The sequence below is a fragment of the Dama dama genome, chromosome 19 (assembly GCF_033118175.1).
Source record: "Dama dama isolate Ldn47 chromosome 19, ASM3311817v1, whole genome shotgun sequence".
Classification (NCBI taxonomy): Eukaryota; Metazoa; Chordata; class Mammalia; order Artiodactyla; family Cervidae; genus Dama; species Dama dama.
In genome coordinates this window covers 14184569-14201475 of record NC_083699.1, presented here as the reverse complement: position 1 = coordinate 14201475, position 16907 = coordinate 14184569, and positions in this window count along the sequence as shown.

Below are 16907 nucleotides of genomic sequence, written 5' to 3'. Positions count from 1 at the left end.
GGTCTTAGTCATGGCATACGGGATCTTTAGTTGCAGCATGTGGGATCTCGTTCCCCGACCAAGGATCAAACTGGGCCCTCTGCATTGGGAGTGCAGAGTCTGAGCCACTCAACCAGCAGGGAAGTCCCTCTTCCCCCATTTAAGACATGTTTTTATTGCCCATTCTAATTCTTTACCAGCTGTTACTCTGAAGAAGAAATCTCTCTGCGTGTTGTTGGACATGATGGCCTGTAAATAGTGTTCCTTGGTCTAAAGAAACGTGATGCGGTGGTCCAGGTGGGTGCGGTATATTCTTTCTGTTCTTTGCAGTACTCCGAGCACATGCATCTACCCTGGGTAAGCAAAGCCCAGTCCAGGGTCAGAGTCATTCCTGTGAGGACCCACTTGTTTTCTATCCCCAGGGCTCCAGGCATCAGCCCGACTTGCCATCTCTGTGCACGGACTCCCCCTAGGGACTGCCCTGGAGCCGGCTGTAATCTCTGTCTCTTGTTGGCAGGCAGAGCAGTTCTTGTTGGTGATTTGTGCCTCAGAGGATACCAGAGGAATGCATATGGTCTCAGCCCATCTCTGCATTGCTGCAGGTCTCCCCCACCCACCCCCCCACAGTATCCACCCATTTCACAGACCCAAGTGGTTACCTCAAGTGAGCACACTACTAGGCTGTCTGCTTGTTGATTCTAATCACCATCCAATGCAAGAATGAGATTCTTCTGATGGGCATTCACATGGCCTACTTTAGTCCACCCCCTCAAATTCCCATAATGATTTCCACAGGACCATGACCTGTAAGGGCCCCCCTTTAATAAGCCAGTCTTCTATTGCCCTTCTTCCTGATCATGTGGCCAGGTCATTGGCCACTGACTATGAGTAGGTAAAGATCCAAACAAGGATTAACAGCCTGCAGAGCAGTTCACCAAGCTGATAGGTTTTTACCATTTCCCATCAGAGTGGTAGCTTTCCAACAGAATGTTGTCTGTTCACGTTGAAACTACCATCCATACACTAAGCACCTATTTGTTGGTCAGTTGAGAGCTGTTTACAGGGCACCACCCAGGTGATGACAGAATTCAGCAGCTCCTCGTTCCAAAGTCAGTCCTAGGGGCAGAGTCTACCTACTCGTGGATACACTGCGTTCCCCAGTGGCATATTCCGATATGTTGTGCTGTGTTTAGTTGCTCAGCCGTGTCTGACTCTTTGTGACCCCATGGACTGTAGCCTGCCAGGCTCCTCTGTCCATGAGGATTCTCAAGGCAAGAATGCTGGAGTGGGTTGCCATGTTCTCCTCCAGGGGATCTTCCCAACCCAGGGCTCGAACCCAGGCCTCCCACATTGCAGGCAGATTCTTTACCATCTGAGCCACCAAGGAAGCCCAAGAAAACTGGAATGGGTAGCCTGTCCCTTCTCCAGGAGAAATTCCTGACCCAGGAATCAAACCGGGGTCTCTTGCACTGCAGGCGGATTCTTTACCAGTTGAGATAGCAGGGAAGCCCACATTCCTGTATAGACCACGCCTATTTTATTATAGAATTCTTCTGGACACTGCTTTCCTGATTAGAGCATTTCTCTGACATTCTGGGTATTTCAAGTTTCAAGATTATTTTATGCCTTTCAGTCATAGGGGCATTTCCAGTTAATATCTGGTAGCAGGTTAGTAAATTGCCACTCAAATGGAAATTTGCTAGTCCACAATTCCAATAGTCATCGCTGGGAGGCACTTACAGGCTTTTTCCTTAAACCACAGATACACTCCACACATGGCTATTATGCAGAGGATTTGTCCAGATAAGCACTCCAGCTTCTACAAAGTATGGGTTTGGGCAATCATATTCATTCCCACTCAGCATATCAAATGAATATGACTTAAAGGAGGGATTTACATGTCTTCTGTTTTACAGTACTAGGTAGGGGAAATACTCCCCAGCCAGAGATGATACCCATCCTCATAATACATTCAGATAGGAAAGTCATAACCACTTCATATAATCTTGTTCACCTCAATTCTATCTACTATTGCATTTCTATATCCTCTTGATATACTCTGCCTCCCATTAGAACCTCACTGACAGATTTTAGTACTACAGTGCATGAGGCTCCCAGGTCAAAGTGTCCCGGAAAACCTCCACAGTTTCTAACCTTTATACTCACATTCATAAGACTTCTGGTTCCCAGAGAAGGGCTGAGCCAAGGGACTGAGGCCCTTTTATCAATCTTTCTCTTGATTAATCTCCCTATTGTAAGGTTGGCCAAAAAGTTCGTTCAGGGCTTCTGTACAATGATACAGAAATCCTAAACGAACTTTTTGGCCACCAGTACTTCACGTATTTTCAAGATGAGTTTCTCATTGTAATCTTTGCCTTCCAGTTTTAAAAATTCATCTAAATTGGAACAAATAAAGCGGACTCTGGGGGGACCTTTCATGTTGGAGGTCTAGCAGGAGGTCCCCCCAAGAATTCAGTAGTGCTGTAATAAAACTTTTGTTTCAATTCCATCAATGTCCATTTTATTCATCCTATTTCTTAACAGCTAGCCAAAGATGTCCACCCCACTGGAACAAGTCCCGCAATTCACCCTTCTGTCTCTCCCACGTTCTTTAATGTTTTTTGGCAATTTAAGACCCACATGAGGAAGCTGAGGGAACAAATCTCATAAGGCTTCTCAGACTGTTGTTCAATTCTGCAGGAGAAAGATGAAACGGGATGTCCATGGAAAAAGGGCCCCCTTAATCATAGCACTTACCATGAACTGGGTGGATGAACAGCCCCAACAGCACAAAGCCAGTCCCACAAAGTTTGTATGTGAAGCATTTCAGCTGCTTTATCTGGGGTATTCCACTTGGCATTGATATGGGAAACTGGAAAGGCCTCCTCAGGGTAAATACACTTTACAGCAGCTTTTATGTAGTCCATTGGGCTGGCTGTTCCCTTGGGAATAACGTGCTGTGAGTCTGTGGCATATCCAGCCATCTATGACTGTCCTATCCCAAGCTGGGGTCCTGTGTCCATCTGAAGGTGCTCATCCACTCTGTAGTATTCAAAACCAAAGATTCTGCCCCTGAATTTATCACTGTCACAACCCATTTTAGTAAAACTTCTGCAGGGAGCCAATGAAAACTACCACAAAGTGAGACAGCTGCTTCACACTGGACCTTCTCTTTTCAATAGTTTCTTGGGTTTGTGTCCTCCCCTCCCCCACATGGACTACCTTTTGGGTAACCAGAGGTCTTGGAGGCACTTTTCATTGTCCCAGCATAATTTTTCCTTTGGGAACAGGTTTGAGGCTAGTGGCCATAGCCCTGAACTTGATTCTCAATCAAGATCCACCTCAGCATTCTCTGTTACTTTGATGGTAGCAGCTACAGATAGCAGTGGGATTGTATATTTGGTATATTTCTTCTTATTTTGCCTTTCCTTAAGTATCCACATGTCTAGCATTAAATGCTAGAATGTAATCAAATAGAGGTTAAGTAAAATTTATAATGTGCTAGAGGATTAAATTAGAATTTTATACCCATGATGATAGAATCCACAGCCAGTTTTCCAGTGTTTGTTTCTCTTGCCTTTCAATATCTACCATTAACACTATATTAGTTTCTCTTAGTTTTCTGTGTCTTTTTAATCCAAAATATGTTTATGGGGATGGTTTCTGATTCACCTTGATACAGGTTACTTTTAGTGCTGCTTCTCTTGAAGGAGCATCCTTCTGTAAACCTTGCTTTTCCTCCTGTAGGCTGGCAGAGGACAGTAGAACAGCCAACAGACAGAACTACTGTTTGGGCGTGGCTGAAGACGGTGGTGATGGTATAGCATCCTGGGCATTTCACATCCATGAAGTAGGAACTGGGGCTCTGCACCAGGTGCTTCTTGTGTTTCCTCTTCTCCTTTTCTGGAGAGGGATGAAGGAGACGTTTGTGAGAGGTACATTCTCATGGGGAGGTCATCACCGCCAGACTCTGTTTTCAATGTAAATGAAAATACAACAAGATGCACACCTGCTACCTGTTCTGATTAGCTATCTTGTGTCACAAGAATGGAATCTTAAAAAGGAGTATATTAATGGACTCAGGGCTAGAATAAATTTGTCCTTGACTTAAGAGGAGATACTAAACCATATTTGCAATGAAACTAAAGTTTTTATCTTTTAAATCTAGTGACATTATTCAGTCAAAATTGTTACAGAAATAGTTATAGGTTAAAAATAATAATTAAGTCAACAAAATTCCTCCTTTGTAGGGCTTGTCTTCCCAGAATAAAATCTTTTTTCCTCGTTCTTGATGGCTACCTGCAAATCAAATGGCAAAATTCATTTATTAAACAAAGCAAAATCTTGAGCACCTATAGTGGCCTGGACACTGTTCTAGGTACCAGAGGCCTTGTAGTGAGTAAGACAGAAATATTCTTGACCTCTGGTGAAGCTGACATTTAAATGGGAAGGAGACAGACCATAAACAAAGGAGCAAAAACATACATAGTATTTTAGATATAAATGAGTAGAGACAAAGCACAGAAGAGATAAAGATGATGGCAGGAATGTGATTTTCAGTAGAGTGTATGAGAAGCTGTCTCTGAAAAGGTACAGTTTGCACAGAACACAGATACTCCAAGGAAGGGATGCTCAATTTCGACTTCTGCTAAATAACATACAGGAAAACCACCAAATAAAATTCCTACTAAATGAGTTTATGTTATCCTTTTTTAACCCAATTTAAAATGTTCTCATCAACAAAAATAATTCTACATGTTTTGACATTAATACTCACCATCATACAGAACATGGCTTACCTGTGAATAGAATTTATTTACATAGTCATAATAATGGAAACACTGAATATTTACCTAATTAAATTATAATTATTCAAGTCCACAATTCCATATCTGAAACCCTTGGGCCAAATGTTTCAGAATTCAAATTTGTTTAAGAAAAACAGTGGGTATTCAAAAAAAATTTTTGGTAATACAGTTCATAGATCATTTATTACAGCAAAACCCCAGAAGGGTCTCAGCTAACACTTCCTAATGAAACATATTAACAATTTCTGCAGCGCAGCATGGGGACATTTACATTAGCAATATGAATAAAGATTAGAAGTAGTTTCTCACCACGTTTTGCTCCCTAATGAGTTCAGTTTGGGTCAATTATGAAAACATTTTTGGGTTTAGAACTGTGGAATGGGATTGTAGATTTGTTTTGGAGGAATTGGTGTATATGTTGGATGGGGTTAAATGGAAGGGTGAAAAAGAACTAAATCTTCATGTTTCATAGTGGAAAGGCAATAGATAATGTCCCCCCAAGCCCCCCAAATCAGGAAATAATAAACATTTTATCTAGTGATATGGCAGTAAATACTAAAAGAGCCAGACAAAAGAGCTGAAAGTGGTTGCTTTGGGGGGAGAGAGATTGAGAAGGAGTCTAGACTCATTGTTTTTCACAAGTCTCATAGGACGATTTGCTTACTTAAATATGTGTGTATGACTTTAATAAGAACAAAAATTAACTCTTAAAAAGTGGCTGAGTGGAAGAAAATATGCAAACTACATATCTGACAAAGGACTTGCACTAGAATATATAAAGAACTGTCAAGTTTGAACAGTAAAAAAACAGTCCAATTAGAACATGAGTAACAGACATGAACAGACATTTACCAAAGAGAATGTGCAGATGGCAAATTATTCACATGAAAATATGTTCAAAATCTTAGCCAATAGGGAAATGCAAATTGAAGCTACAACAATCAGAACAGCTAAAATTAAAACTGGTGATAACAGCAAATGCTGGCAAGGATGAAGAGACACTGGATCCCTCATACATCGCCCATGTGTGTACGTGCGCCTCAGTCCTGTCGGACTCTCTGCAAGCCCATGCACTGTAGCCTGCCAGGCTCCTCTGTCCATGGGATTTTTCCAGGCAAGAATAATGGAGGGGGCTACCATTTTCTACTCCAGGAAATCTTCTCAACCTAGGGATTGAACACATGTCTCTTGCATCTCCTGCATTGGCAGGCAGATTCTGTAATATAAAAATGGCACAGCCACTAATGAAAGGAGTGTGGCAGTTTCTTGCAAAACTAAATGTGCATGTAATCGTACAACCCAGCAATTGCACTCTTGGGTATTTATCCCAGAAAAATGAAAACTTATGCTCATGTAAAAAGCTGCACACAAATGCTCACAGGACCTCAATTCACAATAGCCAAGAACTTGGACTTCCTGGTGGCCCAGTGGTTAAGACTCTGCCCTTCCGCTGCAGGGGGTACAGGTTCCATCCTTGATCAGGAAACTAAGATTCCACATGCCACAAGGTGAAAAAAAAAAAGAAACAAAAGCCAAGAACTGAAAACAACCCAGACATGCTTCAGTGGGTTAATAGGTTAGCAAATTGTGGTACGTTTTATATCAAGGGATGATTTTGTTGTTAAAAGTGTTGCTACACACAACTTGAATAGATCTCTAGGGAATTGTGGTGAGTGAAAAAACAACCTGAAAAGATTATATACTGTATGCTTCCATTTATATAACATCCTTTAAATAACAAAATACAGATGGAGAACAGATTAGGGGGTGCCAGGGGTTAAGGATTAGTGAGAGGGAGCATGTGGATGTGGTTATGTGTGTGAGTTTCTCAGTCATGTCCAATTCTTTGCGACCCTATGGACTATAGCCCGCCAGGCTCCTCTGTCCATGGGATTTCCCAGGCAAGGATACTGGAGTGGGTTTCCATGCCCTTCTCCAGGGGATCTTCTGGACCCAGGGATTGAACACGGGTCTCCTGCATTGCAGGCAGATTTCTTTACTGTCTGAGCCACCAGGTAGTGGCTACAAGGCTGAAAAGGGTGGCATCAGAAAGCTCTGTGATGATGGAGTCATTCTGTATCTTGAGTGTCGTGGTGTTTACATGAAGCCATACATGACAAAATTGCATGGAAATAAAAACCTTAGGTGCAAAACAGCACCTTATATTTATTTACTGTGAGTATATCTGTGTGTAGCAAAAACACATAGAAAATATTCTGGAAGGATATTGGAGGAGTGAGTAGGGATTAAGTGCCCAGGGATGTAATGTCTTCTTTTTTTAAAAGGAAGATGTATTTATTATTACCCACGTAATTGAAAATTTAAGTGAAACAAAAATAGCTGGAAGTTTCTATACATTAGTTGGTATATCTCAGTGTGACAACATAAAAGATGGATTTTAAACTTGAATTTTCTCCAGTGTGTGTGTTTATAATTTTATTGCTAGTTCTTTTCATTTAATGACATGATATCATAAACATATTTCCATACTAATAGATGTTTTTTTTTTGATGTTACACATGTATTTATTTATTTATTTATTTTTTACCTTAAATATAAATGTTTTATTTTTTATTTTTTTTTTTATTAGTTGGAGGCTAATTACTTCACAACATTTCAGTGGGTTTTGTCATACATTGATATGAATCAGCCATGGATTTACACGCATTCCCCATCCCAATCCCCCCTCCCACCTCCCTCTCCACCCGATTCCTCTGGGTCTTCCCAGTGCACCAGGCCCGAGCAGTTGTCTCATGCATCATTTTAAAGGTTGCAGAGCATCTCTTTGCATGAATAGAGCAGAATTTATTTAATCAGTGTCCTACTGTTGGATAGTTAGGTAATTTTCAATACTTCACCATTTGAGCAGTGCTTTGATGGATGTCTTTGTAATCCTGTCTTGGACCCTGATTATTTCTGTGGAACAGATCAACTGCCGACTCAAAGCTATGTATATTTTAGGGCTTTTGATCAGTACCAAGGATCTGCTTCTGACACATTCTGGAATCCAGGCTCTCCTCAGAGCTCAATGCAGAAAACTTTTTTCATGGCTTGGAAGTCAACCTCGACCTTTCCTCTCCCTCAAATCCATTCACAGTGGGAACACCAACCACCTCAAATACAATTCTTCCTGGGTGCCAGCATCTCAGAGCTTTACCCTCTGAAGCTACTACTTTTAGTTTCCTTTTTAGAAGTAGAAATTGAGGCACAGAGAAGTTAAGCAATGCAGCTGGAATCACAGCTCTAACAAGCACTGAATCTGGGGTCAGGAGCCTCAACAACCTGGTCCTAGAATCCACTGCAACCCCCTGCTTCTTGGGAAGGTTGTTTTCTTTTTCCATTGAAATATAACCATCAACTATACTTGAATAAAATAAATTTTAAAAAAGGAGAAACAAACAAAAAGAAATATAATTGACATATAACATTGTATGAGCTTTCGGTATACAACATAATGATTTGATACATGTATATATTGTGAAATGATCCCCACATTAAATCTAGGTTATAACCATCATCCCAGGTGTCACTAGTGATAAAAGAACCTGCCTGCCAACACAGGAGACATAAGAGACATGGGTTCAAAGCCTGAGTTGGAAAGATTCCCTGGAGGAGGGCATGGCAACCCACTCCAGTATTCTTGCCTGGAGGATTTTGTGGACAGAGGAGCCTGGTGTGATACAGTCCATAGGGTCTCAAAGAATTGGACACGACTGAAGTGACAATTAACATAACAATAACCTAACCATCATCGCACATAGCAACTTTCAAATATACAGCACAGTATTCCTAACCATACTCACTATGCTGTACATTAGATACCCAGGACTTATTTAACTTATAACTGGAAGTTTGTATTCTTTAACCACCGTCCCCCACTCTACCACTCCATCCCTGCCTCTGACAACCACCAATCTGTTCTCTGTATTGATGAGTTCGACCTTTTGAGATTCCACATATAAATGAGAACCTACAGTATCTTTTTCTTTCTTAGTGTCTGTATTTCACTTTGCATAAGGACCTCAAGGTCTATCCATGTTATCGCAAATAGGAAGATTTACTTCTTTTTCATGGCTGAATAATATACCAGTGTGTGTGTGTGTGTGTGTGTGTGTGTGTAGTTTTGTTGTTGTTGTTGTTGTTTAGTCTTGTCTGACTCTTTGCCACCCCATGGACTGTAGCCCACCAGGCTCCTCTGTCCATGGGATTTCCCAGGCAAGGATACTGGAGTGCATTGTCGTTTCCTGCTCTACCATTGTGTGTACATATACCACAATTGTTTTATCCATTCACCTGTTCATAGACACTTAGTTTGCTTCTATATCTTGGCTATGATAAATAATGATGCAATGAATATGAGGATGAAGACATCTTTTTGAGATAGGGATATACTTTCCTCTGGAAAAAAGCATCAGGAGTTAAGTGTTCTGGTACTAGATATTTTTAACTCTCTTGAAAAATTGTAGTGAGCTATGATGTTATGCCATTGGCCTATATGAAGGATCTCATTCCCAGAAGATCTATGGAATACATTTAGCTTAAAGATGGTTGACTATGTTATTCTTGACATTACAGCAGCTTCTTTATGAAAACTCACAGGAGAAGCTCCTAGATCTCTGTACCAGGAAGAACTGTGCTTCTCTCAAGTTGCTTCTCTGGTTTTGACTTAATATTCATTACAACCATCTCTCCTCATTTTGTAGATGAGAAAATAGGCTTAGAGACGTTAAGCAACTTGCTCGTGGTCACATAACTAGTAAATCTGGAGTCCAGAGATTCACCTAGGTAGTCACTCTCTAAACCACTATGTTATTCTACATGAAGTCTTAACAATCATATTCTACCACAAGAATATAAACAAAACCTTCACTTAGGAAGCTACTTTTGTCCCTACTTTGATATTAGCTGGCACTGGATATTTAGTTGTAATGTTAGCTTCTATGATTCTCATTTTATGCTAAGCATATAAAAATCTGTTTCTTTTTATAAATACTGGAAATGACTTACCAGCTGTTTTAAAGAAATGCTTTTTTAAAGTTAATGAAGCCAGACCAGGAAGGGGGCACACTTGGCGCTGAAGGAACTGGATGAATGAAATGGAAAAAATCAGCATCTGTGTTTTTCCTGTGGATTATTTCAGGTTTTATCCATGAAATATTTCTGCATGCCCACAAATAATTGTTGAGTCATTAAAGACTCTCAACCCAGATTCTGTTGTATTTTTAAATAGCAAATAAATATCTCCTTTAAATAGCAAATAAATAATAGCTACCTTATTGGGCTTCCGTGGTGGCTCAGATGGTAAAGAATCTGCCTGCAAGGTGGAAGATCCAAGTTTGATCTCTGGGTTAGGAAGATCCCCTGGAGAAGGGCATGGCAACCCACTCCAGTATTCTTGCCTGGAAAATTCCATGGACAGAGGAGCCTGGCAAGCTACAGTCCATGGGGTCACAAAGAGTCAGACACGACTGAGCAACTTTCACTTCTTCACTTCAGATACCTTATTAGCTTGCGGGGGAAGAGGGGAATGCCATATAATGTTATGCAGCTAAGCCATAGCTCTATTGATAAGATATTCTGAAGGGTTAGGTTGAGAGCATGTTGAGAAGTTGATGATTGAGAGTTCCAGCTCTGGACCCAGACAGGCTAGATCTACCCCCTGAATCGTCCACATATCAACCACATGGCTTTGGGCACGCCATTCATCCTCTCTGAGCTGCACCTTCCTCATCTATAAAATGGGACTAATAATCCTTAGCTCCTTCTGTTATGAATTTTAAGTGAAACAACACACATAAAATGTCTAGCAGTGTTGGCATATGGAAGCATTCAATGAATTACAGCTTTCAATGAATTACAGCTATTATGATGATAATCATCATGATAGCAAATGAAAACTACCACCCCCAAAGCAGCTGCCAAGCTTATATCTAAAATGGTGTGCATGCTTATATTTATTCTTTGGAAGAAAGGCTAAAATGTAAACTACCAAATTTTAAAGCAGAGGGTACAAAAAAAAGAGATATTAATTTACAAAATTATTAATTATAGACTGATGACAGACGCTTATCAAAATTAAATGTCCACAAAAGGCTTAGGTGCACTCCAGAGCAGGATCAGGGACTTTGGGACACTGTAGAAACCACCCAAAAATACAGAGCTCCTGGAAGAGTTGGCCAATGTCAAAGAGCTCCCACAAAACCAAACGAATCAGAGACAAATAAATGGAGAGAATGTCCACAGAAGGCATAGGAGCACACCAAGGCACAGACCAGACCCAGCAAGTATCACGGGAATGCTGAGGACACTGTGATACAACCAGAACTGATGAAAAACCCGGCAGCTCTCAGACAGCGTCTGTAAACACCAAAAGAACCAGAGGAACAAATGAGTGATGATCATGTTCACAGAAAGCTAAGGAACACTTGGAAGCAGAATCCAAAACCGGCAGAAAATCTAACAGGCCTCAGGAGGCTGCTGAGAATGTCTAAAGTAAAACCAGAACCCCTGGAAGATGTGGCAGGTATCAGAGAGTTCCTGCAAACACCAGAAGAACCAAAGGAATAAATGCTGGTGACATTCACAAAATGCTTAGGAACATTTCAAAGCACAAGCTAGAACCAGCAGAAAATCTAAGAATACTCAAGAGACCACCTGGAACAACTGAAGGAAAAATGAAGACATTGGAAGAAGATCCGACAGGCATCCTAGAGAAGGACAAATAGCATATAATACTGCTTATGTGTGGAATCTAAAAAATAATGGTATAAATGAACAAAACAGAAATAGAGTCACAGATGTAGAAAAACTTACAGTTACTGGGGGGAAAGTGGGAAAGGGGAAGGAATAATTTGGGAGACTGAGATCGATAAATACACACTACTATATTTAAAATGACTAATAAAGACCTATTGTGTAATACAGGGAACTCTATTCAATATTCTGTAATGACCTCTATGGGAAAAGAATATAAAAGAGAGTGGATATAAGTATGACTGATATACTTGGCTGTACAGCAGAAACGAACACAATATTGTAAATCAACTATACTCGAGTACAATTTTTTAAAACAAAGAGCAATCTGGAGATATTAATATAAGTGAAAAATACATATCCTTTGAATTACTTGTTCCAGAAAAAAAGATCCAACAGCATCAAAGAGGTTATACAAACACCAAAGATGCAATACAGCCAGAGAATAAAAGGACTCCCTATTCAAGAGGAAATGTATAAAAGGGGAAAATCTCACAAGTTAAAAAAAAAAAAAAGATTGTTTAGGATGCCTAAAGATTGTGGCTCAGTTGGTAAAGAATTCTCCTGCAGTGTGGGAGACCTGGGTTCAATCCCTGGGTTCAGAAGATCCCCTGGAGATGGGAAAAGCTATCCATTCAGTATTCTAGCCTAGAGAATTCCATGGACTATATAGTCCATGGAGTCACAAAGAGTCAGACATGACTGAGCGACTTTCACTTTCAAAAAAGGGGCAGAACCAATGGAAGACCCAACAGAGAACTACAGCCCTATGAAAACTTCACAGCAAATTGTAGACCCAGAAGATAAGACAAGAAACTTGGGATAGTTCCCTGGGAGAAATGTCAATCAGCTGAACTCCTAACATCAAGAAGCCTCTGAGAACTTGTGTGGAAAAGACTGTACCCACAGAAAACTCGACAGGCACCAACAGACAAAACTCCTAAAGAAAAAGGTAACCGAGTAGAAAACTTGACAAGTCTTCTACAATTTGTAAAACTAATACAATGCAACTCTTGACACTCACCTCAGGACTCCTTCAAAGTAGGTATCCTGCAGGCATGAAGAAAACCCCTAAGGTGTATCCAAGTAAGGAGATCTGGCCGACATTACAATACTTAGGGGGGCTAACTCCAAATCCTAAAAACTTGTCAAAAGGAAACCCTTAGGAAGGAGTCAGATATATCAGAGATATTACAAGGAAAACCTCAAACATCTGTAGGTTTTTTAGATGTGAAAAATACTACTCATGAAAACCAAGTAATAGAAAAAAAAAACTAGAACTACAGAGTGTATATGTTTTTCAATTAAAAGAAAAGGTAGGGCTTCCCTGCTGGCTCAGTGGTAAAGAATCTGCCTGCCAATGCAGGAGACACAGGTTCTGTCTCTGGTCTGGGATGATCCGATATGCCACGGAGCAACGAACCCCGTATGCCACAACTACTGAGCTGGTGCTTTAGAGGCTGGGAGCTGCAACTGCTGAAGCCCATGAGCCCTAGACCCTGTGCTTTGCAACAAGAAAAGCCACCGCAAAAAGAAACCCATGCACAGCGAACAGAGAGTAGCCCCCGCTCTCTGCAACTAGATAAAAACTGCGCAGCAGGGAAGACCCAGCACAGCCAAAAATAAAACAAATAAAAATTACACACACAAAAAAAGAAAATGTAGAAGTCCACAAGAAACTTATTAAAATAGCAGAAGAAAACCTGCAGTCAACAGTTATCAGTACTTCACCGAATCAAGAAAAATACAGTTGAAGATTTTGGACTGCACACACAGCAGAATCCAAACAGAAGACACGCTTGGGAGTGGACCATAGTGGATCCAAAGACATATTTTTGATTCAGTGAACAAAAATAAGGATAGGCCAGGAGATCTCATTCAAGAAAACTCCTCTTGGGACTTCCCTGGTGACCCAGTGGCTAAGACTCTGTGCTCCCAATGCTGGGGGCCTGAGTTCGATCCCTGCTCGGGGAACTAGAGCCCACAAACTGCAACTAATAAAGAGTTCAAATGAAAGATCCCACATGCTGTAATGAAGATGCCGCAGGCCACAGCTAAGACCTGGCACAAATAAATAAAGAAATTTATTTAGAAAGAGAAAACTCCTCTTGTTAGCCTCGTGAATATGAATCTAAACTGTTGCCTCTGAAATTGAAGACACGTAGCCAAAGAACATGCAAGATAGTAAGTCAAAGAACCTGTGTCTTCGGCACTGCAGGCAGATTCTTTACCCTCTGGGCCCGTCTGAGCCACCAGGGAAGCCCAAGTCAAAGAACTGTATCTATCCTGTTGTGTCTGTTAGTTGCTCAGTTGTGTCTGACTCTTTGCGACCCCATGGACTGTAGCCCACCAGGCTCCTCTGTCCATGGGATTCTCCAGGCAAGAATACTGGAGTGCGTTGCCATTCCCTTCGCCAGGGGATCTTCCTGACCCAGGGATTGAACCCTGGTCTCCTGCATTGCAGGCAGATTCTTTACCATCTGAGCCACCAGGGAAGCCCATATCTATTCTAAGAAACAAAAAGATTTTTTCAAAAGTCTAAACATTTGTCTAGTCAAAACGCTAATGTGTGAAGAGAGATAAATGTAAAGAAACATGAGCTTAATTTTCAAGAAAAGCTGAGTCAGGGAACATCCCTATATGCCAGACACAGATATGGAACCGATACAGAGCTCTAATCTCAGTTGCTTACATCAACAGAAAAGATCGAAATAAAGAAATATGAGAAGAATACTATGAAGAGCTGCCACGAAAAAGAAAAAAAAATACTCAGAAGATAGAGTTATGAAACAGAAGACAGAGACCATCACATCAGGGGAAGAAGTAAAACTGGTATAAATCTACAGGAATCTGGTAACTTGGCTAACGCACATGGAGAAATGTGACAAACCAGCAAAGAGGTTACAAGAGAAAAGTGGAATGAAGAGAAGATACTTTGAAGGCCGAGGAAAATAATCAAAATTAATTTTATCTGGTAAAATCTTTGGTCAATACAGAAAATTCACAAAACAAAATAAAACAGAAGTGTATCTAGAAGATTCTAATCCTTTGTCTGATGAAACAAATGTAGCCAACAAAGAGGCAGCAATAAGACAGAGGTAAATCAAGATTTATTGTGTTTGAAAACTAGAAAAATTAAAGTCTTTGCTAGACAGCTGCAAAGATTTGATCTTCTGCCCAGTGTGAAAGAGAAAATTCTGTAGATCAGAACAAAGGGAGACATGTTTAGAATCAATTAGTGGGTAAAAGGGAAAAACCACCTGGTTCAAAACTGGAAACCTATAGAAGTCAGATGCAAATAGAATATGAAGGAAACACTTAGAAAATACTGCTTTACTAAAAGAAGAAACTTCATGCAAAAAGCCAAGGCATAACTGGAGTGACATTAAATCATAGCAAAGAGCAACCTGGAGTTCTAAGAAATGAAGTCAAGTTGCTCAGTCGTATACAACTCTTTGCAATCCCATTGACAGTAGCCTACCAGGCACCTCCATCCATGGAATTTTCCAGGCAACAGTACTGGAGTGGGTTGCCACTGCCCGCTCCAGGGCATCTTCCCAACCCAGGGATTGAACCCAGGTCTCCTGCATTGTGGGCACTTTACCGTCTGAACCACCAGGGAGTTTTAGAGAAATCATCTACTGAAAATCCAAACAACAACACACAAAGAAAGAAAATAAGAACTAGAAGATATCAAGACAATGAAGATGCTTAGCTAGGAGGGAAAAAAGTGGTAATCTTTAGTTTAATGGCAAGCTTAAATATCCTCCATAGAATAATTTTTACCATAAAATTAAGTGAATTCTGTAAGTAAAAGAGAATAAATAAGTAAAATTAAGTTCTCCAGGGATTTAAGTATAATCAAAGGTATTGGTTTTATTTTATTACTTTATAGGCAAAATGAAAGAAAACAGAATTAAGACATCCTTCCCATTTCTATGGAAGAAAGGATGTCTTTGTTTTTTGCAATTAGCTGGTTACTGATTTAATGTTTGCTTGATAAAATACATTCCCTTAGCCTGCCACGTTAGCCTTTTCACCAATGGATGAAATCAGGATGAAAACATAAATTTAAACCAGTGAGTTCAACATAAACTTACCAAATATTCTATTATTGATTGGTTGTCTGCAACTTACATTCTTGCAGAGATGGCTAATGTTGGGTTGTTCAAAGTAAAACAACTCATCATTGCATCTCTCAATCTTGAAATTCAAATTAATTATTATTCGTGAAATTTTTACAAGTCAGTGTAGAATATTATATAAATCTGAACACAATATTCATGTTTATAACACATCAGTTTCAGTTCTGGATTGTTTATTAATTTCACTTGAGAGAAACTATATACATAAAGTAAAACATTAAGATACTTACCATATTGCCTTTTAAACTGTTGAGGCCATCTCCTTAATGTTCCCTTCAGCCTTTACAATTGAATCTTGTTTTCCTTATACAGTACACTTCATGCCCTTTGGCGTAATTGCCAATGCCATTTTCCTTCGTTGAAGCACATGCATATCTGCAGAATGTGGCAATTAACGGTTTCTTAAAACTATCATTACATCTCAAGAAGACATTTTCCCCTTGGTTATGATGTTGAACACCAATATAAATTGCTTTTAAGCAACTGGTGATTACACACACACACACGATTTAGGAAATCAATCATGTTTTCTCTCATTCCAGATGGATTCTTACCATATCCAGGGCCATTATTTCCCTAGTCATGTGAAGTCAATGAAAATAAAAAATGTTTTAGTATGTGAATTACTTTGATAGCTGAAAATCAGGAGGAAAAGTCAGTTAGTACTGGAGAATCTCGCATTTCTAGGTACTTTGGTTAAGGTTTGCATCTATGTAGCAGCCTTGCAAAAACTATGTCACAGACTATGTATCTATGTAGATATGTCTGTATCTCTATAGATTTATCTGTGTTCTACATTATATAGAGAAGAATATTAAAAAATAAGTACAGTCAGCATTTCATCATGATTTATTTTCAGGTGAAAGAATAAAGCTATTTTCTACATTTCCATTTTTCTACTAGTTCTATGCAATAAAAAACTTCCAGGTGAAATCTATAAAACTTAACACCAAGATACTGCCATTAGTGCTTTAAAAATGTTCCTATCTGGATATTCTAGCATTGTGAACACATGGATTCTGTGTGTATTAATATGGTAGGTGAAATATGTGTGTGCATTACCATGAGATATGTTCATTTATCACTAATAAAAATAGCTCTTCAGTATTTTTTTTCCTCCACAAAATTATGCCTGAATAGAATTGTGCTTGGTAAATCAATGAATTACAAGAAAAAAACCAAAGTAGAGTCAAACTCATTTTTTTTTACTGAACTGGGGGAT